The following is a 27,861-nucleotide window of genomic DNA, read 5'->3' on the forward strand; positions in this document are numbered from 1 at the left end:
GAGGTCACCTCTAAATGATGGCCAAGCATCAACTCTAGAAACTTAGGCCCATTACATGCAGTAAAACTGGGCAAATAAGGAACCTAATAAAATGTACAGTGTCTCGTGACTAACTTCTCACTAACGTTCCCTAAAGATGATTATTTTGATCAGCTAGAGATTGGTACAAGTAATAACACCCACGATTCAGTGCCTCACCAAAGATACGTCACAACTCTTTAGGTATCCCGTGCGTGTGTGCGCGCACGTGTGCGCACACATATGCATGTGTTCACACGCCAATGATTTTCTATACCCTGGAAGTGAGATATTTCCCCTAACCTGCATCGGTCCAGCTGTAACAGAGCTTCGGAAAGTCCATAATATGGAGCTCCAGGTATCCACTAACTATGCAGTTGAATGACTTCCTATAAAGGCAAGGTTGCCCACCACTAAGGGCAAAGGCAAGTACATCTCCTGGGGAGGCAGTGAATGAATATTAATATAACTCATCTATGGTCACTGTGAGTCAAAGACACACAAGAGGAATCGCGTTCTCCAGTCTCCAACCTAGACGCTGTTCAGAACATAGCTTCTCTTAGGAACAGTACATGGAAAGTCATTGAAAAGTCTTGGGTGGGAAAAGGGTGAGGAGAGAGGTAAAGGGACAAATTTTGTTCTCTACACTCGTGTATTTTTTGGCTGTTACAAGTTTGTGAATTACTTATGCAAATCTAAAAAGAAAAAAAAGGAAAGGTTATTACATGAAAACCTCCATTTCTCAAACCTCTGTAATAGAAGAAAGTTTCCCCAAAGTAACAAGAAAATTGTACTTGCTTCATAGTGTTACAATTACCGAATAAGGAATGCCCTGGTGGCACAGTGGTTAAGAATCTGCCTGCCAATGCAGGGGAAACGGATTCGATCCCTGGTCTGGGAAGATCCCACATGCCGCGGAGCAACTAAGCCCAGGAGCCACAACTACTGAGCCCACGTGTCACAACTACTGAAGCCCGCGCATCGCAACAAAGAGTAGCCCCCGCTCGCCTCAACTAGAGAAAGCCAGTGTGCAGCAACGAAGACCCAACGCAGCCAAAAATTAAAAAAAAAAAAGCAATGCTTATTACATAGTTACTTCAAAAAGAACACAGCTGTACATCAAATAAATGAATTCATAAACATCTACTTGGTACTTTACAAGGTACCAAACATCATGCCATGCTAGACTCTCTTCTCTCAGACCACTCATTTTCCCTTCCTGACCTCTGCTCCAATTGTTTCAAATTCCACCTTCCATGCCAACAATCCCCAAAGCCAGTTTTCCCTCAACTACAGAGCCAGCTGTCCATCAGATACCTGCTCTCAGATGGCCCACTACCTCCCGTGTTCAACATGTCCCAAGCCAGAATCATCATCTCCCTCAGACCTGATCCATTTCCTTTATTTCACATTCGACTGCAACTTTAGGGCCACTCATTCATGAACTCTCCATGATGGTAGTTGCTTTTTGCTTGGTGCTATCATATCTTTCGCCTAGAAGAGTGACTGGTACACAATAGACACTTAATAAATATTAGCTAATTTAAAACATGGTTAAAACCATGTGCTATAATGGTAATTACAAGTTTAGAAAACTAAAAAGATCCTAGGATGTTTCTCTAGCCAGTGCCAGAGTTTACTGGAAGGGCTACAAACTGGAGGTCCAGAGGCAGAAACTGGACTGTGGAAGACAAGTCTTAGTTGGCCAGATGATACTTGGAAAAACAATTGTACTCAGACAGGGCCCAAAAGATTCCCATAGGTAACTACCACGCCTGTCTTATAAAGACAAATTCCCACCTTTATTTATTTTTTTAATCTTTTTATTTATTTTTATTTATTTATTTTTGGCTGCGTTGGGTCTTCGTTGCTGTGCGCAGGCTTCTCAATGTCATGGCTTCTCTTGTTGCAGAGCACAGGCTCTAGGCGTGCGGACTTCAGTAGTTGTGGCGCACGGGCTTAGCTGCTCCGCGGCATGTGGGATCTTCCCAGACCAGGGCTCAAACCCGTGTCCCCTGCATTGGCAGGCGGATTCTTAACCACTGCGCCACCAGGGAAGTCCCCCCACCTTTCTATTATATGCCCATGACCCCTGGTCTATAGTTAAACATTCTCCATCAGCAGAGGTGTTGGACGTAGGCTTGAAGGCATTTCTGCACTATAAGGGTGACTATCCTAAATTATCTTTAAAGCTCCTCTGAATTTTGGGACTCCATAATTATGTTTATTTATATATGTTACTTATGTATTTATTTGCAATTATTTAACATTAAGGTGTTAAAATTGAATATACACAAATATTTGCAAAGTTTTAAGAAATCAACACACTTTTTAGACATGCTAACCAATGGAACCTAACAAAGAGTCTTTTTTTTTTTTTCCAAAGAACCCAGGAATAATTTTAATACTAAACATACGTTGAAAACACTGCAGGTATCTAAATCCAAAAGATCCATCACGTATCACCACAACAAACTTGGCAGGTTCTTCACAAACTTAGATACCATTCTTTAGGGATTAGACTCCGTCTCCATTAACCTGAATCAATCTCAATCCTGGAAATCAGTCAGTCCATTCAAACAGTTGTGTCTCATTTCAGGAGGTGGTGGTATAGACAGGAGTAAATGCCCACTTCTTAGGTCTCTGTATGATGTGAGTAATCCTGCATTTAATAAGGGGCATTTTCAGTCCATTGGCCTGGTCTCAAAGTTATTCACATGATGGCATCATGGAGCATTCTTACTTATAGCTGATTGTAAACACTTTCAGGGAAGAATCAGGAGTAAAACACAACTGTCTTCCTCTCTTGATAGAGCACTATAAACAGAGATCTGGGAGGGCTGACTTTAGTAAGAATTCTTATTTTTCATTGACTTTTGTCAGTTTTCACAAGATCCCACCTGCAGCTTCCAGAACAAGTGGGGTGCCCCAGCCATCCCTTCATAGTCACCAGAAACTGTAGGGGAGAAAAAATATCTTTTTCCTCTACCATTCTAAGTTCCCAGCTGGGTCTCCAGGCTCCCTGTCCCGCGGCACAGGGCGGTGGTGGGGCCGGGAGGCATCCACTGAGGAGATGAGTGCCTGGGACCCTCCAGCTCCAATCCAGACCCGAAGCCGGACAAATACTCTTGAGTGCATAACCAAGAATTATTTTCAATCATCACCAGGCTACTGGTGAGTGATTATTTAGTTTCAATTGTGTTGTTTAATGGAACTGTGCTTCCAATTTCAAGTTCATGAATGACTCCAAAGTCACAGTCAAGCAGAGAAGAGATAAAGGAGCTCCTTGTCTTATTCCAAATTTGAATTTAAAGGTCTGGTTACATCATTGCACAGATACAGATCAGTGTCTCCCTCAGTACATCTCATTTATTCATAAAGAAAGCATCTGTCTTTCTTTGGAATAACATATCATGGATGTATTGGATATATCTACAAAATATTCCAAAATCTGCATTTTTCTTTTCAGCTGTTTTAACAATGTCAATTAGTGCTGTCACATTTTTGATACAATCCAAGCTGATGAAAGCTTTTTTCCCCTTAGATTACAAATGCCATGGGGAAATGACCCCATCTTACTTGTTCACTGCTATTATCCTAGTGTCTAGCAGTAGCTGACAAACAGTAGGTGGTCAATAAAAGTCTGTTGAATAAATAAATTTAATTATGTAAGTATTCACCTTTATCTTAGGCCTAATTTTAGCAAAAAGACACCTATAGACTAAAAATTAGTAAAAAGAAGTCCAAACACATTTTGAGGCACAGGCAACACTGGAATACATAAGAAGGTTTCAAGATGACCAGTTTGAAAGGAAAGCACTCCTATGTTTGACAAAGTTCTGTTCTGGTTGTTGGAAAATCTGCTAAATCTGTGGTCACAATTTTGAATGTTATTAAGCTACTAAAATTCTACAGCCTTCCTTTAGAAAGACTGTTAAGTCTAAAAAGAAGTAAAGGATAAATAGCAGCTTGCTTTGTTGAATGCTGATTACATACCAGATACTGTGCTTGGCACCTCACACACTTATTTCATTTAATCCTCACCAATACCCTATAAAACAGGTTCTCATTACCTCCCTGTTATTGATGAGGAATCAGACACAGAGAGGCCAAGGGACCTGTCTTATGTCACACAGTGGCAAGGCAGGAATTTCAACCCAGACTATGGCTTTTAACCACTTGGCTACCTTGGCAGAGGCAATGTTACACTGATCATAAAATTACCAGGGCAGCTATGAGGTCCAAATGAGCACATGGAAAAGAGATTACAGGCACTCAGTAAATACTACTTACCATCTCCCTTCCTGGTTCTCCTCTCCCACTTTGTGAGTCTAGGGGCCTCCCATCCTGGCTCCTTAGGCAATGCTCCCTAAGTTGTAATTTGGGAAGACAAGCAGTGACTCGATAATTTGTTTCCTCCCTGCCTACAGATTTGGGGAGCTTTTGGAGATTTTAAACAATTTGTGGTATTGTTTGATGCAGGCCACTGAAAAGGAAGTAGACATGTTACAAATAATTGGGGAAGTTAAATACACCACCTCGGGTCACACAGTAAGTGGTAGAACTGAGATTTGAACCCAGGCTTCTTTTCCCCCATGTAGTGCTCCTTCTATTACTGAAAGGGGAGTCACGTAACCTCAAGGTGGGCTACCCACATGAAAAAGGGAAGAGAAAAGAATTTACATAAAACTTTAAGAATGTGTGGAAGTCGATGAGAAATGCTGCCAGAGAAAAGCAAATCCAGAATAATACAATTCATTTTGCAGAAGGAGGGTTACAGAAGTGTCCGTAAATTGGTACTGTACTAGAGCAAGTTAGTACAGATTTGGAAAAGATGGCTGGATCAGTTTTTAAAATATCCTCTCTTCTAACCAAAGATGCAATAATTATGATAAAAAATGACTACATTTGTCTTTGGTACTAATTTAGCAAGCACAGAGCATGAGCATTGTATGAAAGCAGTGGTTATGTGAAAACAATAGAAGACAGATTAAGAAATATATCTTCTAAACCTACAACGATTTTTATATGGGCCATTAACTAAAGCATGAATCTAAAAAAAAAGACATTTTTGAGCAATAAGGAAAATTTTAGTGTACAGATTAGTAGGTGATATTAAAGAACTTATTGATATTTTTAGCTACGTTAATGGCACTATAGTTATAGGTTTTTTAAAGTACTATTATTCAATCATTGTTAATGCATTCAAGTCACTACTTTTCAACTTGGATTGAATATGGGCATTATTGCTTAATTTTCACTGAAAATAAAGCAGTCTAATTATTGTCAATATCAAAGCTTTATTTTTGTTGCTACTGTCTTTCTCCTGTGGTTGGGATTTCCTTATTTAATGTCTAGTCACAGGACTCAACTTTTAGGACATGTTTGAAAGACACTGTCTTTAGTACTTAGGAGTCAAAATTATCTAAACACATTAATCAACAGTGGTTGAAGTGATCAACTCATTGAGACTAATAATACTTTCTTTTTTCAATCAGAGTTAGGCAAATTGTGTTTTATCTATTCGGAATGAAAACTTACTTATATTACATTTACTTAATTAAACTGTGGACATACCATAAAAGCTTCAATTATGCACTGAAATAGGTTCAGAATGTTTAGTAAATCACAAGTTGGAGATTAACATTGATTTATCCAGAAAAGCCAGAAGTCCACCACTTGGTGCTGGCAGTGTTCTCTGTTTCTTGATCTGGGTGCTCATTATATAGGCCTATTCAGTTTGTGAAAATTCACCAGCCTCTACACTTATGTTCATTTTTATGTATATTATACTTCAATTTAAAAAGTTTTACAAAATTTCTCTGTTATGTTACATACTGAAGTATTACAGATGAAATGACAGGCTATCTGGAATTTGCTTTAAAAGACTAGAAGATGGGGCGGGGGGGAAGACCATGTATGCTAGTGGGTGGGGAAGCGGATGAAGAGGGGTGAGAAATAAATGAAGAAACATGATTAGAAAGATGCTGACATTGTTGAGATTATATGATGGGTGCATGGAGGTTCATAATACATATTTGAAAATTACTATAATAAAAGAATTGTTAAAGGGAAGGCATAATTGCTGCTGCACCTGTGCTTGCATGCGAGCTGCTGAAAGAACAAAGAGACATCTGACTGATCTTGGAAAACCATTACAGAAAGGGAGGAAATTAATGGGTGAACTACAGCAGCAACTACAGGTCGCTCCGTACCTGTCTCCCACAGGCTCAAATGACAAACTCAGGGCTAAGGGGCTTTAAGAACCCAGAGAGAGAGGGTTTTTTGATATTCAGTGAGCTGCATACCTTCCATGGTGGTGGCCACACCTACTATTTTCAAAAAAGGATAAGGGGGGAGGGATAAATTGGGAATTTGGGATTACAGATTCACACTACTATATATAAAACAGATAAACAACAAGGACTTATTGTACATCACAGGGAACTATACACACACACACACACACACACACACACACACATAACGGAATCACTTTGCTGTACACCTGAAACATTGTACATCACCTATGTTCCAATCAAAAAATAAATAATAAAATTAAATCAAAATTCCTTCTGTTTCCATTGGGGGGAAAAAAAAAAGGAAAAGGTGACCAGGTCACAATAAGCTCTACAAAATAAGTAAGTGTCGATATTTTTTCTCTCTACATTTTGACATAATAATCATTCCTTGAACTGACCAAAAAAGTCTTGGCCACAGTGTTACCTGCCTTGTACAAAGGGCAAAAGAAAAGTACCTGTCCCCTGAGCTAAGAGAGAGAAACCTTGGAGAAAGGGGGGGTCAGGTGCTCATGACCTCCCTGCCTTGTGTTCTACAGACTCACTTGCTAAATCTGTTACTGAAAGGCTGCCAGCTACATGAGGATATTTCAGCTTAGGAATGTAATTTCAACAATGCATCCATTTTCTCCAAATTCCAATAGAGTAAAAAAATTTGGATGCTCCATAATATTTCTTATAAAAGAATTTTATCAGGAACACTGTATCTTATAACCAATGTTTAAAAAACTAAATATCCATTCAGTTTCTCTTCTGGTAACTTTCTGGTATATGAAGGTATACCATAACAATGAAAAAATTTTTAAAGTGCTCAGTTTACATGAGCACTTTTATCAAATGTCCAGATGACAAGAAACTTGAAAAGATACCAAATATGTTGGATAACAGCTAGTCAGGCTGGAATAAAGGGTCCAACAAACATGCACAGAGAGGTACATACCACTTGGAAGCTGGCGAAATAGCATCACTCTTGTTTTCTTCATTTACTTAGTGAGGTAGGAGATGAACCTCTGAGTATTTGGGGCCAAGTATCTGTATCAGAGAGTATCTTCTGGGGGCTCTGATGGGCACAGCACAGCTATCCAAACACTGAAGGATTTTTTCTCATGAACAACTCTTTCCCAAAACTGGGCCTTTCTACTCAAAGTATGACCTGATAGACCTGCAGCATCAGCATCACCTGGCAACTTGTTAGAAAGACGGAATCTCAGAGTGCACCCAGACCTACTGAATCAGAATCTGTATTTTAACCAAACCCCCAGGTAATTTGTATGCACATCACAGTTTGAAAGAAGCATGGGATTAGGGGATTACTGTCAATGTGGAGGGAGGTTTCCAGAGCTCTTCCATGGGCCTCCCCTCTTCCTCACTTTTACTAATGACTCACATGAAGATACTGAAGAGCCTTCATCAAATCCCAAGTGACACTAATCTAGAAGGAAACACTCAATTGCACAAGCACCTCCTGGAGCAGGCCAGGCTTGATAGCAGATCACGTGAAAAGATGTAAGCAACCAGCAATTTGCTAAAGAAAAAAAAGTAGTGCACACTTGACTGTATTACTGCAAATCAGACCACTTCTGGAGAACAGGCTGCAGGTATGGCCACATATTCTAAGTGTGACTGAGAGCAAACCGTGGTCAAAGACAATGGTGAGAACCCAGCTGGGAGGGAAAGGGATCCGGAGAGTGTTCCATGAGGAATGGCTGACCTAGAGGACATTAAACCCAAAGAGGAGGCGACTAAGTGGGGACATCATGGTTGTATTCACACATTTAAAGGACCGTCTCAAGACATTTCATTCTGCAAATGTGTTTTTGAGACTCTGCTATGTGCCAGGCACTATGCCAGGAGCTAAGGACAGAGCGAAAACCAGAACTGCTCTCTGATTTTCTAAAGCTTCCCGACTAGAGGAAGAAACTTGTCTGTTGTTCCAGAAAGCAGAACTGTGGCAGACGGAAGGCAAGTGGAAGGGCAAGGGCACCATACAAGGAAGCCCCTCTGGCCAGGGGGCTCCACCTTCATAAAGAGGGCACAGATGAAAGTGGCCTGGCCCCCCTGGGCTGAGCAGAATGGGTTAGGGAGGGGATGCATGCTTCCCGGGGAGTAGCCCAGGGGACTCCCGGGCCAATGCTATATTCCAGGGATGCAGGATAACCGGGGCCAATATCATTAATCAAACACAAAATTTGTTCAGAATTACACTATATTCAATTTAGCCAAGAACAAATTTTTTTAAACTTAATCACAACTTAGGGTTTCAGCTAAATTTTATATGTAAATGTAAATGGTGTCTAATTTCTCTTTTAGCAGTAGTTTTTTAAACCTAGGATTTAATAAAAATCCGTATTAACATTTTAAGCAACAACTCTGCTTAATGACTCATTTTAACTGTAATCTTACTTCTCTCAGTGACCCTTAGAACTACTCTATTTAATGTCCCTTGATATACCTTCAGAGTTGCTCATCCCACTGCTGAGAAATTATCCTAAAAAAATAACAATTCCTTTCCCTCTGCCACAAAGAACAAAAGAGGGAGGGGATGGGGAAACTAGATGCATGGAGATTCAAATGAACAACGTTTATAAAGAAAAACAGTAAATAAACCACTTAAATGTTCAATAAAACCGCCAATCTTTTTATGGCATGAAGCAGGGGAAATAAACAACATCTAACAAGTAGGAGAATGTTTAAGGTGAATTGAAAAACTATTTTAAATAATCATGAAGGTTATATAGCAACATGGAAATATACACCTAATGACAAGAAAACAACATAAACTTGCACAATTCTAGCCATGTAAAATCTATGTATGCATGTAATGAAAACTAGAAAAAAAAAGAAAAATTTAAAGTTTATTTTCTAGGTTGTGAGAATTTCTCTTTTTTAAATTTAAAATTTCAATTTCACTGTTGACCGTTCAATAAATAATTTTACAATGAATGTATCAGGAATCAAAATAATTTTAACTTATAAGCGTAATAATTTGTGTATCAGCAAGAAATGAAATCACAAAGGTGACACACAGTTGGAGCTTAATGTTCAATTGGTTCTTTGTCTTTTATAAAGCTATTTTTCATAAACAACTAAAAGTAAAAGAAAATGAGATTCATGTTATGAACAGTGCTTAACATTCGTGGAAAGTAAAAAGGACTTTGTACAGCAGCTGCGCATGAACTTTGGGTAAAAGCAAAACTAAATTTCTGGATTCTATTTTGCTTTTCACCTTATTTGATCTCAGTTAACATCGTTCATGCCAAGTTGAATTTTTTTCCTCCTCTTTCCCCTTCTCTTCAAGTTCACAGATGTGAAGGAAAAAAAAAAAAAATACACAGCAGCTCTTTTACAGTTCCCCCCGGCTCTCCCAGCAATGCCATGAACGGTGGCTTTCTGGAATGGGCTCAGAGAAAGTCAGATGTGAGAGCTATCTGGCTACCATCTGTCACCACGGGGATCACCAGGACTGAACTGACTTAGGGACAAGAGATTTGGGTTCAAGTTGTCCACATCTATAACATATAAATACTTCTACTTACCCCGCAAGGTGATTGGATCAGGAGAAAGTACCTAACACGTGGCTATGGTAAGAAATGCTTACCTTATCCTTTTTTCCCACCTTGCACTACACACACACACACACACACACACACACGCACACACACGCACACACGCACACACAAGTTCTGTCCATCGTGAAGTCACGTGGTCCTTCTGTCTAGTATCTTTCTATTGCTCTCCAGGTGCACTCTCCACCCTTCCCTACCTTGCTCCTGCCCCCGCAGACTGATCTCTATGGATCCCATCAACAAACCTCTGTGCCCTAGACTTCTAATTGAGTTTGTCCAATGCTGAGTCCCAGAAAGAGGTCAGGGAAGGAAACAGGAGGGTGGGGGCACAGGGCGAGGAAAGGGTGAGGTTAGGAATTCGAATATTCTACTTCTGCCGGCTGTATCCCTCAACCAGAAGTCACTGCTCCTCTCAAGGTGACCTCTTCTAAACGACAATCTCTTCTGGCTTCTGATGGCCACTCCATCCACTTGTCTCACTGCAGTTAGGGGTGGTATTAGTTCCACCATTACCACAGCTCTGGGTTCCTGCTCTGTCCCTTGAGATTTCCTCTACATCCTATCCACACCTCTTTTTTTCTTTTTTTTCTTTTATTATTTTTTTAACATCTTCATTGGAGTATAATTGCTTTACAATGGTATGTTAGTCTCTGCTTTATAACAAAGTGAATCAGTTATACATATACATATGTTCCCATCTCTCTTCCCTCTTGTGTCAAAAATATGGAACGCTTCACGAATTTGCGTGTCATCCTTGCGCAGGGGCCACGCTAATCTTCTCTGTATCGTTCCAATTTTAGTATATGTGCTGCCGAAGCGAGCACCTATCCACACCTCTTTAACTCTCCCATCATTTCCCTAAATTGAGAATACCAGCTTTTCCTGTCGGGACTCTGACTAATAAAGTCCTATCGACAGCATTCCATCTACAGCATTTACACCTTGAATCACAGGGAGAATGGGCAGTTCCAGAGTTCATCTCAGGCTGAGAGGCACACACAGGCAGGACCTGATGATTCTAAGATACCTGACTGGCAGGACTAGCCTGTGCTCCCCCACTAGGCCTGATGTAGTCCTACAACTGAGCCCCTCTCCTCAGACCACAGGGGAATTAACATCAGCTCCTAAACCCTTGGGGCCCTGTGAACTAGGGGTGACATTCTGGGCAGACCTAGATTTTAATTCCTCAGTCCAGGCTCACTTAAAGAGTTCCAGTTTTCATAATTCAAAAACAGTCATGTACCACAATGTTCATTGCAGCTCGATTTACAATAGCCAGGACATGAAGCAACCTAAGTGTCCATCGACAGATGAATGGATAAAGAAAATGTGGCACATATATACAATGGAATATTACTCAGCCATAAAAAGAAACATAATTGAGTTATTTGTAGTGAAGTGAATAGACCTAGAGACTGTCATACAGAGTGAAGTAAGTCAGAAAGAGAAAAACAAATACCTCATGCTAACATATATGGAATCTAAAAAAAAAATGGTTCTGAAGAACCTAGGGGCAGGACAGGAATAAAGATGCAGACACAGAGAATGGACTTGGGGAGGGAGAAGGGTAAGCTGGGATGAAGTGAGAGAGTGGCACTGACATATATACACAACCAAATGTAAAATAGGTAGCTAGCGGGAAGCAGCCGCGTAGCACAGGGAAATCAGCTCAGTGCTTTGTGACCACCTAGAGGGGTGGGATAGGGAGGGTGGGAGGGAGATGCAAGAGGGAGGAGATATGGGGGAAAAAAATAAAAAGAAAAGTAAATAAAATAAAGAGTTCCAGTTTTACCCCCAGTTTAAAATGGTCTCCAACTCACCAATTTCTTAGGGACTGGGGGAGGGGAAAGAGCAGCTTCCCAAAGTCCCATCCTTCCAACTGTGCCACTGTCTCAAGTGTGGAGTTGGGAAACAGGGCACAAGAACTGACTCTCCAACACCAAATGGGCTATTTTAACCTCTGGAAGAGTGGGAAAAGAACGTGGAGTAAACAGCTCCCTGCTCCCCTCATACATTTCTCTCCCTCCCAACTCCCAGGAAAGGAGGACACTAAGGCTCACAGAGGGTGCGTGTGGAAGACAGAGCCAAGACTGATCTGGGTATCACATCCCTGTATTCGGTCCTGGCTGCTGGTCCAACCTCAACGACAATAACCATACTCTCCCCTTTGGTCTGTGCTAGCCAGCTGCCCAAAGGCAAATCAAAGGTTTAGTCCTAGCCCACCATGACAGCATCAGACTTTTACTGGTTTAAGATGGACTTTTCTTGGCCCTGGAGACACAGAACTAAGGACCTCAGTTCTCCTGTCAGCACCCACCATATGCAGAGCACTCTTCTAGGGGCCCTGGTGAGTTGCAAAGAACCACCCAATTCTTTCTTTTTAAAATTTACTTTTTAATTAAGAAGACCAGAGAGCTAAACGTGAGGCACAAGAGAAGGGCATGGTACACAGAGCTTTACCCAGCAGAAAGGTGTCAGAGAGGGAGGATAGTGGCATAGGAGGAGCTCAAGGTCTGGGTCACACTATGATATGTGAAACATGGACAAGTCCCAACCTTTCTAAGACTCCATTTCTTCACCATTAAAATGAGGTCAGTAACAGTGTCTACTATTAATGATATCATTATTTACCAGGTCGTTGTGAGTATGAAACTAAATGATATGTGTAACAATCCCTGGCACAGTGGCAGCATGCTCTGAGGGCACAGTCAATGCCAGCCTTTATTATCAGACCCAACTGAACTTGCTTAAGCCTCCTCTGGCGAGAAATCAAATTCCATGCCTTACTGGTATTTTACCTGCACCCTAGGACTTAAAAGCCTTTGTTTTCTTTTAAGGGAAAGTATATTACAACATTATCAAATGTAACAAAATGCTTTCCTGTTACGTAAGACCACTGAGATAAAAAATAGTCCGTTAAATAGACATTTTAAAACCTCCGCTCAGAGGCGGGTTCCACGAGGGCGGGTTTCAGCTGAGAGTAAGTTTAACAAGAGATGGAGCCACCAGAGAAAGCTAACAAAACCATGGGATGCTCTATTAGGACCACAATATGTAGAAAAAGGAAGGAGGTTATATCTGAAGAAACCAGGAATCCACAGTCTATAAAGAAGGGCTTGGGCAATAAAAGGGAAGATAGCTGTCTTCAAGTACTTAAAGGGTTGAACATGTGGTGGAAGAGACTCACTAAGTAAATCCAAAGGGTCAAAGACTGTAGTTTCCTGTGAGGAAGAATGTTCTCAGGCTAACAGAGAGGTCCCCCATGTAAGAAGGGATCTCACTGGTGGGCACACTGGAAAACCCTGCGTCCTTTCCTATCTGAGCATCTGTAATCCTAATGTCTTGTTTGGACACCAGAAATAAACATAAGTGGGAATCAAAACAGTGGAGTTCGTGTGTGTGCAAGCATTTCTCATCCTGAGAACAGCAAACCCTCGAGAGAGTAATGTGGGGACTCAAACTTAGTCCCTTGTTACACACACTTAGGCATTCTTATTTCATTTGAGAGATGTCTAAATTTAAAAATAAATAACAGGGCTTCCCTGGTGGCGCAGTGGTTGAGAGTCCGCCTGCCGATGCAGGGGACACGGGTTCGTGCCTCGGTCCGGGAAGATCCCACATGCCGCGGAGCGGCTGGGCCCGTGAGCCGTGGCCGGTGAGCCTGCGCATCCGGAGCCTGGGCTCCGCAACGGGAGAGGCCACAACAGTGAGAGACCCGCGTACCGCAAAAAAAAATAAATAAATAAAATAAATAAATAAATAAATAACAATCTTACAGTGTTCTTTTCTTAGAAAATAATCAGCCCAACACTACATCCAAAAAACACAAGTACAACCTGCAGCATTATTTTGAGTAACGAAGCTAAGAGTTCCACTTAGTCAAAGGCATCTCTGCTTTTTGCTCTGTTAGTCTCAGAAAACTAAACACGGGGAAAAAAATTTTAAAAGATTCTAAAAATCCAGCCACTGGGAAGAAAGTGATTCGACATTTTCTTTTCTTTGTTCTACCTGCCAAAAAAGATAAAGTGGGTTTGGAACTGAGAGAAACGACAAAAAGAAAGAAAGGGTAGAAAAAGGCATTTGAAAGAGAAGCATGAGAGTTTAGTGACATTAACCACCCAGAACCTTACTGAAATTCCAGATGTGTGACGTGCACACTTTGCTGTCTCTACCCACCTCTTCTTTTTCACCCCTGGTTAGCAAGAGGGAAGGATATAAAGGCAGAAGCACATCTTTCATTCAGCCCATTTGCTGCCTTTGAAGGCGATCACACTTGAGCCCAGGAGAACGTTAATGCTCATCACCATAGAGGCAGCTGGAACGTCAAACCCAGAACTGTGGAATCTCAAAACATGAGGCACCTGTGACAGGTTTCGGGGTGGGGGCAAGGGAGCAGAGAACCAAGTTACCAGGCAATGCCGGTCTTCAGAAGCTCTTCTGAAGCAATTCATATTCTTAAATTCTCAGCTTTTTTTCCTTTCAGAAGATGGAGACAATTACTAATTCTTTGGAGCTAAATGAATTCCTTCTGTTCACAGAAGACATTATACCAGACTTCACAGCCCTCAGACCCAGTGAGAAATGAATGATCTACTAAAGGACATACAATCAGGTGTAGATACCTACATTATAAAGTGTGGCTTTCACCTGAACTGGAGAAAGCAATCTTTGTCCTAGATCACAGGGTATTTCGTTGTAATCCTATCCTTCCAGTACTGTTAGACTGGGGAGACTAATAAGTAAGCAGGGTGCTAAGTGCTACCATATCCACTTCATACTCCAGAAGTGGAAATGGAGGAGAAGCGGCACCTAACCCAGCCTGAGGGGTCAGGGAAGGCTTCCTGAAGGTGGGGGGCACCTGACATGAAGCTGAAAGGCAAGTAGGCATTGTCCTGATGAAAGCGGAGAGGGCTCTTTCTTTTCCAAGAGGCACAGAGGAAATCCAGGAGGACCAAGGTCAGTAGCCTGGGTAATGCTGTCATTTCAGAACTGGTCTAAGGACTTGGGGACCACAAAAGGGCCAGAGAGACAGAGGGCTAAGGAGAATTTCAAGGCAGGAATGGCTCACAGTGTGACTGGATGCAGCTCAAGCCAGGAGAGGGTCAAAGGCCTGGACTTGGCTAATCATAAAGGGCCTTAAGTGCCCTATGCCCTAGACATTTCAGGGAAGTGGCAGTGACAGAGGCCAGAGCACAGAGGCTGGAGCTGAGGAGGCGAGGAAGTAGAGATGGTGGATAAAGCTACTCACAGGAAGCTTGGCTGAGAACAGGGAGGGAGCTAACAGGAAATACAGCATCAAATTTTCTTTGCCAGCCTGAACCTCTGCTCTGAGCTCCAGACTCACTTCCGTCTTGAATTCCTTTTCCCTTACCCACCGCATCCAATATACCCTGTGACCTTCCTTCCACCCATTCACCATTCAACAGCCAGAGTAGTCTTTTTAAGCTATAAATCAGCCCATCTTGCCCCCACGCAAAGTGTACAACGGTTTCCTGCTGCCCTTAGAATAAAATCTCATCCCCCGGCCATGACCTGTACATGCTTGTGCGACCTGGGCCCTGCTTCCCTCCCCAGCACCTTCTCCCGCACCCTCCCTCCTGCTCAGCATGGACCAGGCTGGCCTCTGTTCAGTCCCCAAACCCTCTAAGCACTTTTCTGCCTTAGGATCTTTGCTCAGGCTGCTCCCTCTGCCTGGAATGCTCCTCTCTTGCCCTCCCTCCTCCAACCCAAGCAGCCAAAGGGTGAATCACCTATAAAGGAACAGCCACCACAGAGGTGCTCCCCTCCCCCACCCCAGGGGTTCCCCTCAAGCCTACTTCAGAGTCCAGGTTCTCAGGTTCTCCAGGTGGGATATTTCCTGGCTCTCACCGCCAGGGGCTCTGATGTCAAAAACCTCAAGTCCTAGCTCATTTCTCTGCTGCCTATTAATTGGGTGTCTCTTGTCAAGGCACCACCTCACAGGGTCTGCCTCCCCAGCTGTTAGGAAGCTCATCTCAGAAGGTGTGTAGACACCCGGGTTCTCGCCCACCTGTCTCCCCCCGCCCTGGGGGCCCTCTCTCCTACCTTTGTGGTGCCCCGCCTGCCTTCATGGGGAACAGTCCTGGGCCCCTCAGCCCTTCCCCCTTCCCCAGCTCTGTCTCTCAAGGCAGGAGGAGTGTCCTCTCCATTCTGTCCTAGGCTCCACAGGTCCTGCCTCACTCTTTTCAGCCCCCTCTACCCTTCTGTGCACACTAAAACCCACACACCCCAAATTCATCTCCATCCAGTAAATGCCTCCTCTCAACCATCTCTCCTTTGGCCTTAGTCACCAGCTCCCATCCTAGGCCTGATGCATCAAAGCCTCCCAATCATAGACATTCTCTCCCCCCACCCTGTTCCTGGACATCGATACCCAGGGCAACCATGGAAACCATGGTTTGAAGACAGCAGAGCATCCACCAGTCTGGGCCCCCCCCCCACCTCCATGGCTGATTGGATTTGAAATGAGCATGAAAATGTTTTAAGCCACTGAGATTTCAGCAGGGTTTACCTGTTACAGGAGCTAGCATTTCTCTATGTAATACAGGCTGAATTTAGATAGTTGAAGAGAAGGGGACAGGACTCTAGTGGTAAAGAAGAAAGGTTATACAAACGCCTGGCTCTAGGATTATTCGTGGCCTGATGACACCAGCTCCATTTATATATTCCTTATCCTCTTCAAAATACTTTAAAATACGTTTTCTCATCTGACACAACCATCATCATCATCACTTATCATTGGTGTTGTTATAATTAACAGTTTACAAATGAAGAAGCGGACTGAGAGACGTTAAGGGGTGTCCAAGGTCCCATCGCTAGTAAACGGAGGAGCCAAGATTGGACCACAGGACTCCTGACTCACAGTCCACTGGCAGCTCCCCCGCAGCATCCAGTCTCGCAAAGCCACACTCCGGTGCTACAAGAGACACTCTCGGCTAAAGTACACAAGGGTGCTGGAATCAAGCAAGGAAAGATAGGGAGTCTGGCAGAATTGGTTAAAGGCAGACTGGAGGACTTTATAAACATCAGACTGCGGAGTATAACTTTCATTCAATAGACAATGGGCAACAATAATCAGCCTCCACTTTCAAGTCTCACAGCAGTAATTTTATACCTTTACCTCTGTCTTCAAAGACCTTACTGCACCCTCTCCCCTTGGCTATCAGATGTTGCCAGAGGTCCACTTTACAAAGAAAATAGAAGCTTTTATGAGGGCAAAACTTCCAGCCCCCTAGCTTCTATAGACATACCTGTATCCCCAAATAGCCTTTCCCCTTTCCATACCAAGTGAAAGAGGCATCCCTCCTCTGGTAAAACTACTGACCCTGTGCACATCCCTCTATCCATGGAGGAAACCTTGATCAATCGTTTGTCCTTTCTCTCCCTTCTTCCTTTCTTCTAGCTCTGTTTCTTCAGCCTCTGAACATGCTAGAACCCCTCACATCCTAAAATCATCCCTTCCTCAGGAAGTTCACAGCCCCTTCTCCTCATACGTCATAACTGAGCTCCTTAAGAAGCAGCAGCAGCAAACATGCACCTCCACTTCATCACCCCAGGTCCTCTATTCCACCCACTGTAATGAATTATGACACTGAAACAGTCACCTCTAATGATACCTCCTAAGAGCTAGGTTCAATGGACAGACAGCAACATTTCTCTCGACCTTTATATGGGACTTGACAGTGCTGCATTCTTGAAATTCTCCCTGGCCATGATTTCCATGTCCACTCTCTCCTTCCTCCTCTCTGTCTGCTCCTTCTTGGTTTCCTTTACTGGCTCCTCTTCCTCTGCCTCTCCCCTAAATGTTAGTGTTTCCTAGGATTCCATTTTGATACCTCACCTTACCTTACAAACTCTGTTCTCTCTTTCTGAAATCACCCACAAACACAGCTTCAACTGACAGCTATAGACTGGTGACTTCCAAATTTACATCCCTTCAGTCTAGACCACTCATGTGATCTCTCCACACCCTGGCTACATTTGCCTGCCGGTATCTCCCCATGGATTCCATGGGCGCCTCAAATTCAACACAGCTAAAACCAAACCACTAAGCATCTTGCTTACCACACTTGTTCCACCTCTTTCTGCATTGATAATGACAGCATTTGTTGAGTACCATATCCGTCTTGGTTCTCCAGGAAAACAGAACCAAGGGCGGGGGGGGGGGGTGTGTGTGTGTGTGTGTGTGTGTGTGTGTGTGTGTGTGTGTGTGCGCGCGTGTGTGTGTGTGTGTGTGTGTGTGTGTGTGTGTACACACATGCAAATTAAGAGATTTATTTTAAGGAACTGGCTCACATGATTGTAGGGGCTTGCAAGTCTGAAATCGGAAGAGAAGACCAGCAGGCTGGAAATGCAGGCCAAAGTTGATGCGCGGTCTTGGACTTAAACAGGCACTCTGGAGTCAGGGTCCGGCCCTCTCACCTCTACATCCACAGCACCCTACACAATGCCTGACACATAGCAGAAGCTCCATAAATGTTGGCTAATGACCAACTGGGTATAAAACGAAATGCTTTTATTCATTTATTTATTTTTGGCTGCGTTGGGTCTTTATTGCCACGTGCGGGCTTTCTCTAGTTGCAGCGAGCGGGGGCTACTCTTCATTGCGGTGCGCAGGCTTCTCATTGCGGTGGCTTCTCTTTGTTGCGGAGCATGGGCTCTAGGCACGCAGGCTTCAGTAGTTGTGGCATGCAGGTTCAGTAGTTGTGGCACACGGGCTTAGTTGCTCCATGGCATGTGGGATCTTCCCGGACCAGGGCTCAAACCCATGTCCCCTGCATTAGCAGGTGGATTCTTAACCACTGCACCAGGAAAGTCCCCGAAATGCTTTTAAATGCGAATGGGACAAAATGATGTAGAAGGCACTGAATTGTGATGAAGAAGAATCAGGAAACTTGAACAAGGGCTGGGCTGTAAATCAAGATACAGCCCTTCCGGGGCATTCACTTGCCAGAATTACCTGACCACTATCCCTACAACCAAATGGGGGACCCTCACATTGAAAGTAGCACATCAGTTCCAACTTGAATGTCTCAACAACCCTGTGAAGTTGGTGTGGCCAAGAAAAGGCCACATTTTATGAGTAATTTGAGGCTCAGAAAAACTAAGGGTCATGTCTAGGTTGCTACAGAAAATATCTACAATGAAGGGTCTTAGTTCTTCAGTGACAGGTATAAGGGGACCATAAAAACAACAGAAAGTCAGAACCAAAAAGGACCCACGCAGTTCAAAACTCTTTATCAAAATCTGCAAAAACTAAAAGTATCTTCTACTACTTACAAGGGATACTTTTTATTTTATTATGATTATTATTCAGATACATTTCTGTCTTACTGTACTATAATTCCATGGTATATATTAGATTATTAGCACTGTCACATATACGTTGTTGTAGTTATATACTAAATACCTAGAGGCACGTACTGCTTTCTGAAGTAACTGCCAGATGTATTAAATCTGTCGTTCTTCAGGGATGACTAGGTAGTCTGTATTAACTCCAGGCACCAAAAAACCGCTGGTTTTTAAATTTATTATTAATAAACATTAGAATTAGTGAAATATTAATAATATACAGCCCAAATATTATATTCGGTGATTTTCTGAAGCCATGGAGTAGTGGAAACTCTCCATTAGCTATTCCTACTGAACAAAGCTGATTACCCCCACCTATATTTGCATATATAGTAACTTGACCTTTTCAAAACTCTTATTTATGTACTGTCATTTAAGTATGATAAAACTCTTATAAACCTTTTTAAAAGGTGTTTCAGTCCAGTTGACAGAAAAGAGAGGCAAACGTCTAACGTCATGTAATTGATAAAAGGCAAAAGCAGGACTAGACACCAGGCCTTTCCACCTCCGCCTACCGTTATACTACAAAGCTATGGTGGCTTCCTGGCCATGGAGCTGCCAGACTGTCAGTGATATGAGGCCAGAGGGAGACCACGTCTGACTTGCTCCCAACAGTGTCTAGCACAGTACCTGACACACAGTAGACACATAAAAAGTACATTACTGGTGAGCAACTGAATTCATTTTCTTAGAGTTGCTTTAGTCACCTGCATGGTAGTTTGGGACATACAGCATTGCCAAATATCTTGGCTTTTAAAATGCTATTGGCATTATCAGGAATAAGCAAAAAGTACTATCTTTTCAAAACTGTATGTGTTGATTCCCAAAGGGATCAGAATTCTGAGCCAGGGCCCCATTTCAGCACAAAAGGTAGCAAGTTGTATGTTTTTCAGCTTCCTAGAAAATTAAGTGTTGGCTTGATGGAGCAAGTGGGAGACTGAAACTAGAGTCTTCTCGTGGGAAAGAAAAAACCGCAAGGTCTCTGGCATAATATAACCATTTGCAAGGCTGGTACAATGGTCCAGCTGTCGCTAACTTACCACGGCAAGAAATGGGCTTGCTAAAGGAGTGTGGATTCACCCAGAAGGACACACATCAACACGACAGAATCTGTGGCACGAAGATGCAGGTCTGAGGCAGGACAAGCCCAGCAACAAGGAACACAGAGGCTTGGGGCAGGAAGAAAAATTCTGGGCATGGCTTCACAGCCTTCCTGTAAAACCCCACGTGCTCAGCCATGCTAGAGCAAGGAAGAACAAGAAGAAGCTGGCCGCCTTCAGTTTATTATGGTGTTCAAGAGGCCTCCTAACCCGGCAGACGATTCCTTTCCTATGAAGTTCTCACCAGTATCACTTACAGCTCCATCTTCCCCCAGTTCCTAAACCACACATCCAAACATATGCCTTCCATTGTCATTCAGATTGTCTAGTCACCACCACAGCACTGTATTTCCATTTCTTCAGGGATTTGAGATATCCACTGTGATTCCAAGATCACCTTTAAGGGCTTCCATAAAAGCACTTCCCCATCATACATTCCTTAATACTTCATATCTTACTTACAGAGACAAGTTATCCAAAATAATTAAGGCGTGAGGCATTCTGAATGAGTGAGTCATTTAGATAACTGAACGCTAATCCATTAAGCACCGAAATATTTCTATAGGCTTGCTAAAATAAATGATGCCTTAGTAAACAAAGAATATAAAAAATAGTTCAAAATTCTATCCAACTTTCAAGATCCAGTCTGATTACAAACATTCCCTGAAAGCATCCTCCAACCCCCTCTTGCCACCTCTACCCACCACCAGAAATAACCTCTCTTTTGCTGTGATCCCACATTTTGATTATACCTCCTTTGCAGCTCACTGCATGGTCTGCTTGAGGTTAGAGATTTAAATGCACCTTGTCTAACTTAAAAAAAAAAAAAGTTCCTGGAGACCAGAGACCTTCTTTTTAATACCAAGGTGCCTAGTTCAAGGCAGGCCTACAAACACTTCACAAACTGAAATACTCTTAGTGATTCAGACGTTGTAAAGGGCACCATAACACAGCAGAGCCTTCCAGGGTTCCCGAGGTCTGGAGGGCAGGGAAGTGTGACATTAGAGAATATGTTAGTATCATTAAAATCCTCTTTGGCCTCTGTCAGTATTTCTCAGCTTTAGAGAAAGTGTTTTTCTACAAGGTAAAAATACTCTAAATTCCTGTTTGTTTGGGTTTTTTTCCTAAAAGGGAATTAGTTAATCTCAACTTGCAAACAGAAAGCTCTGGTGGAGCTGGCATTGCTAAACCTCCACTGGTCTCAAGATGTGCATTCGAATGGCTGTCTGCAGTTCAGCAGGGAGATGAGACAGCGCATGGAAGGACGTGATAAGTGACAGGAATATAGCCAAGATGCTATGCCATGTTTGACATCCAGTTCACCAGTCTGAAAGCCAGACTCCTCAGTCTGGAAATAAGGAACAGAGCACACGATCGAGCAATTAAAGTTTCAGGCTCAAGGTCCAAAGCAACCACTTCTAGCAGGGTAACAACATTGTTTTCCCAAAGCTTTAGTGTTTGGGCATGACAAAACAGGTGGTAAGTATAGTTTAATATTCCAAACACTCAACTCAAACCCTCCTCACCAGCAACAAGGGATTCTAAGTGGTCAGCCCAGGATGGTGAACTCCAAGTTCCCTCCCCAGCAGCTATTCTCTTGCAGGATTCCTTTTCCTTGTCATGGAAACAAACAGAATTTTCTTCATAAAAATAGGGAGGGCTTCCCTGGTGGCGGCGCAGTGGTTGAGAGTCCGCCTGCCAATGCAGGGGACACGGGTTCGTGCCTCGGTCCGGGAAGATCCCACATGGCGCGGAGCGGCTGGGCCCGTGAGCCATGGCCGCTGAGCCTGCGCGTCAGGAGCCTGTGCTCCGCAACGGGAGAGGCCACAACAGTGAGAGGCCCGCGTACCGCAAAAAAAAAAAAAAAAAAAAAAAAAAATAGGGAGAATGGGGTGGTAGGGTTGCTGGTATCATGATATTAAGTATCTAGGCATGTTCGCAGCCCCTCAGGGATAGTAACTGCTCTTGTCTTTGCCTTGTCATTGAGTAAAGGGTTTTTTAATCCAGTATCTTCAGAGACAGAACTGCGTCACATAAGTTAATTGTACTGATAACTGAAGCACTAAAACATGCAAGATTAGAACAGAAAGCTTTCTAAATTCAATCGCATTACTTCCTTCTCAAGCTTTCTGAACTAACCAAACCATAATTTGACCTATTCCTGCTGAACAGGATAGCAATTATGATTAATTAATGTATTCGGAGACCACAGAGGCAAACAAGACTGTTTCCTCTATGAATGTCCCCAAACTGCTGTACTTTGAATTATTTCGTGGAGAGTTTTTGTCTCTGTCATCACCAGCTGTCTCTTCCTGCTTTCGTCAGGGGGTTTGCCTCTAATGGAGGGTCTCTTAATTCAGTGCATCTGGTATCAGCTAGACCTGGAAAGGCAAGCTATTAAGAGTCACCGGCTAAGGCTCTCTCTCACCAGCCTCACTTCAGACCCCGGCAGTCGGCCTCCAGACCCCGTGTTCTTACCCACTACAGGCACATTTCCCAAACTTGCCTAATTATAAAGGACTACCAGGTGTGTGTGTGGAGGGCGGAGTGTTAAAATGCACATTCTCAGACTCCTGTCCTAGAAATTCTAATTCAGTGGGCCTGGGGTGGAGCCCTGGAATCTGTGTTTTTAACACAGACCCTCAGATGATTTCCATGACCAGGTTTAGAAACACAAATCTATATGCCATCCATGCTGCCCACCTAGAATTGGGACTCCTTCAGAAGCATAATGAACCTGGGCCAAGGCCAACTTCTTCCAAAGAGACCTTGCAACCCACAAAGCTTCCAGGTCACTGCTCTGCCAATGCCCTGATCCTCTGCGGCTCCTGCAGGCTGGTCATCACACCTCTTCTCATTGCCAGTATGTCATTCACCGAAGATTTGGCACGCCTTCCTTCTCTCCACCCCAAATGTCCCGCCACCCTTTTGATGGCTTGGATAACCACATGGATGACCCAAACAACACTCGAGCCTCAGTTACTTGACCTTCTTCACTGAGTTCGCTTCACTTCAGCCACTTATTTCTGTGGCAAAACCCAGGTGCCTGTCATGTCCAGTAATTAATTGCTCCAACTCTGAAATCTTCCACTCACATGTCACTCTCTAACCACATCCTCCTATTACTCCATCGCTCCAATACATCCACTGCTTGATTTCATCCACACCTCTGGTCCTTTTCTCATCCACGTGCAGCAGAGACCCCCTTACTGCTCGTGTTAATCACTCCCTGCTCAACACCCTCAGTTCCTCTGCTCCACTGTCCTTCCGCTGCTCACCCCCAGCAAAATTCAACCCTGGCTCAGTCCAGCTATATGTCTTGTTTGCTCCTAAACCCAGGCAGCTGAATGCTCCTGGCGCCCTGATCAATCCACGGTCTCTTACCTCAACAGAGCCCTGCATACTGCCGAGAGGTCATGGACGTTGCCCCAAGTTCACTCTTCCTCTTCCTGACCTCAGCTGTACGTCAAATCTCCTTGTTTTTCCTCTGACCTCTTCCCTCTTACTCTTAGAGGACAACCTCACCCTCTATTTCACAAAGATGATGGAAGTCATCAGACTGGCACTTGCTCTTAAGTCATCCCACCAGAAAATGCAACTGTGCCCAGATATTCCATCATAAGGGCTGCCAAGCCCATCCATGCCTGTGCTGGGCCTACTGTTTGCTTGGTTATTTGAAGTAAACTCCCTGGTGATAATCATAACTGAAGTAAACTGTAACGGTGGTGAATGGGGAAAAAAAATAGCCAGCCTCTCAAAGGATCCCTCTACCCTGAGAATCTTTTTAAGATTGGGAGGAGTTTAAAAAGAAAAAGAAGAAAACAAAACTATCTTACCTACAAGCATTGAACAAGTTTAAATACAAACATAAAGTTGCCTACATCAATAGAATGATTATAAATCCCAAGCCAAATAGTTAATTGCCTGATAATTTTTATAAACTCAAAACCAGAGTCACTGAAACACTACTGTTAGTTATGGTTTCTGTTTTTCACTCTTAACCAAACTCTAGTTTATTGATGGGGCTAAAAGTCTTTTCCTAACTTTTTTTTCCTCCTTATAATATTAATATTGATAGCTAACATTGACTGTTTTTTGCGTATAATTATGCTACTCACAATGACCCTGTGAGATAAGAACTATTATTTTTCTCCATTTCCAGCTGAAAAAAACAGACTTAGACATGTTAGGGAATTTGCCCAAGAGCTTGCAGCTAGAAAGTGGCAAAGGTAAAAGTAAAACACAGAGCCCAAACACAAACTCATCTCTGTTCTTTGGCACAGTGGTTATCAACAGAAACTTCCCAGGAAATGCACCACCCTAACCCAAGCATTTTTTTTTATACTCCAATATATGCTCAGAAACACAAACATGAGGAACCACCCAATATTAATATCACCGCATATTCCACATTCATTCACTCATTCCTACATTCATATCAGAAGGCAGCAGTGAATCAAAGGGAAGCAATGAATTCTACAGTCAGATCATACAGATCCAAATTCTACCTCCGCCACTTTCTTAGCTGCCATATTTTAAAAGTTACTTCTCTAAGCTCAATTTTCTCAAAACAAAAAAACCCCCCAAATGATAATATAATAATGATGGTAATATAATAATATAATGATGGTAATATAATAATATAATGGTAATATAATAACCATCACCACCTTAGTAGGTTCTCCCAGAGATTTAGAGATAATGCACGAACACACTTAGCCACGGACCTGGCACATAGTCTCAAGAAAGGTTAGCTGTTATTATAATTCTTATCATTCAGAAGGTACTGGGGACCTGCAGCTGGTGGAGTCTAGGCAGAGCACAGTGCCCAGACTGGACCATAAACAGGCCAAGGCTGTCCCTGCCCTCTTGGTCTTGCAGTCTACTGGAGTAGACAATAAAGAAGGAAACAAACATATGAATGAAATACTTGGAATTTTAGTGAAGTGCTAGCAGGAAATGAACACGTACTGAGAGGGGGACAATGGGGAGGAAGCTACTGTAAAGGGGTGATCAGGGAAGAGGCTCCTCTGAGGAGGGACATTTTTGCTGAGCCCAGATGTTGGAGAAGGACCTTCCACAAGAAGAGTCGGGGGAACAGTGTCGGACAGAGGGAAGGGCTGTACAGAAGAGGAGAAGAACTTGGCATTGAGAGGAACCGATGATGCTCCCACCTGACAGGAGCGCAGCGAGTGAGAAGCGGAGCAGAGAGGAGACAGAGGCCGGCACCTGAGTAAGTGTGCACGTGGGTCTGAGGGCGGTAGGGAGCCTCGAAGTGGGCAGGGGATGAGCAGGGTGACAGGGACTGGTAGGCTCACTGGCTGCTGGCAGGAGAACGGGTTAGCGAAGGCAGGAGTGGATGCTGGGAGACCAGGTGACAGGCAGGAACAGTCATCCAGCTGAGAGAAGACGGTGGCTGGATTAGGAGGACGGAGGGAAGGGAGGATCTGAAGTACCTGGAAGCTAGGCCGACAGGCCACGCTGACGGACTGGAGGTAGGGTGAGGAATCGGGAAAAATCCAGGTCAACTTTCAGGTCTCTGGCGAAACGATGAATGGACAGTAATGACATTGAGACAGGGAAGGCTCAGGGCAGGGGAAAGCTGGATGAGAGAGGGGAGAGGGGTCAAGAATGAGGAATACAAATTTGGAAGTTTGAGGGGGAGATTGAGCAATCGATTTTGGACACGTGAAGTTTGGGATCACTGTGAGGCTGCCAGGAGAGAGAGAAGGGGGGCGGTACGTAAAAATGTAAGTCTAGGGCTTCCCTGGTGGCGCAGTGGTTGAGAGTCTGCCTGCCAATGCAGGGGACACGGGTTCGTGCCCCTGTCCGGGAAGATCCCACGTGCCGCGGAGCTGCTGGGTGCGTGGGCCATGGCCGCTGAGCCTGTGCTCCGCAACGGGAGAGGCCACAACAGTGAGAGGCCCGCGTACCGCAAAACAAAAAAAACAAAAACAAAAAAAAAATGTAAGTCTAGAACCAAAGAAGGGTCCAGGCGGGAGGTGTTACTGAGGTAGTCATCTGCATCCAGAGGGTAATCAAGCCCTGGGAATGGATGAGATCACTTAGGAAGAGACTATGATGAGAGAAGGGAGGGAGCCAAGCGAGAAAAGAGAAGAAGTAATACCAAATCAGGTCGGTAATCTAAAACGAAATGTGGTAATGTAGCCCATACAAAACCACACAGAACTGCCCCGACTATGTGCTTGATAAATGCCCGTGGAACAAAGAAAAATTAATTAACACACTCCCTTTAGGCCTTAAAAGAATAAAATTTTTCATTTAGGATTTTTTTCCCCAAGTTCTCATATGTTTGAGGCATAAGAAAAAAGATTTTGAAGGTTTGGATTGTGTTCAAAGGAATTCTTTTCCTTTAGAGCAAAAAGCAAGGATTCTTTTCAAAAACTCACTGAAATTAAAGATTGCCTACTTGAAATATAAGCTTTTAGAAAGCTTACACTCACACTATATTCTCTCTGTAAAAATTCTACCCCAATATACAATTTTTCCCTTCCTTATAATGAAAATGCAATTATATGTTCTATTACAGATGTCATTTCATCCTGAAAGATGAAGCTGGTACTTTCAAACAGTTCAAGAGTCACGTGAGAGTTGTAAAATGCTCAAGAGATCAAGGATTTATTTTAAAATGTTTAAAAAAAAAAAAAAACTTAAGTTACCTGCTAGGCCATCCAAAAACTGATAACCAGGGAATTGAAAACGATAAAACTGCCAGGAAAATAAGTAAATATAACAGCTACTCCTCAAATGAAAATGCATTAAAGCTGTAATTATATCTCTGGGTATCTATTGACACAGAAAACTCACTATCCTCTTGAGGCTAATACTATCACTACGAACTACCAGACTGAAATCATAGCAGTAAACACAACTGAGATACTTTATACGTTTCAAAGTTTTCCAATGTAACACAAGGTATAATGCATAAGAAGGAGAGTCAGTAACATTTGCCAAAACTGTTCCTTCCCTCAACTGTTCAAGTTAAATCAAGATTGTAATTCTTTTTAAGATCATAAGCCTCACTTTGTAAAATTCTTCTCCTCAGATATGTAAAGGAGAGGACTATCCTGACTTTTAAAGGATTGTTATCCCACTTCATGATATAGCAATCTAAAAGCCTAGGAGGAAAAAAATAAATGGTTCTGATGAACCTACAGGCAGGACAGGAATAAAGACACAGACATAAAGAATGGATTTGAGAACACGGGGAGGGGGCAGGGTAAGCTGGGACGAAGTGAGAGAGTAGAATGGACATATACACACTACCAAATGTAAAATAGATAGCTAGTGGGAAGCAGCCACATAGCACAGGGAGATCAGCTCAGTGCTGTGTGACCACCTAGAGGGGTGGGTTAGGGAGGGTGGGAGGGAGACGCAAGAGGGAGGGGATATGGGGATACATGTATATGTATAGCTGATTCACTTTGTTAGACAGCAGAAACTAACACACCATTGTAAAGCAATTATACTCCAATAAAGATGTTAATA

The 27,861-nt window shown here is 43.1% G+C and overlaps 1 protein-coding gene and 1 non-coding gene across 19 annotated transcripts in view; both read right to left on the bottom strand.

The window, feature by feature from the left end:
• ZHX3 (zinc fingers and homeoboxes 3) overlaps window positions 1–27,861 on the bottom strand; it is a 146,410-nt gene that overhangs the window by 96,094 nt on the left and 22,455 nt on the right. The window lies entirely within an intron of this gene.
• Window positions 10,601–10,707, bottom strand: LOC117308386 (U6 spliceosomal RNA). Its single transcript, XR_004522368.1, has one exon. It is a non-coding gene; the product is annotated as a U6 spliceosomal RNA (small nuclear RNA).

This window comes from Tursiops truncatus, chromosome 15, assembly GCF_011762595.2.
Source record: "Tursiops truncatus isolate mTurTru1 chromosome 15, mTurTru1.mat.Y, whole genome shotgun sequence".
Classification (NCBI taxonomy): Eukaryota; Metazoa; Chordata; class Mammalia; order Artiodactyla; family Delphinidae; genus Tursiops; species Tursiops truncatus.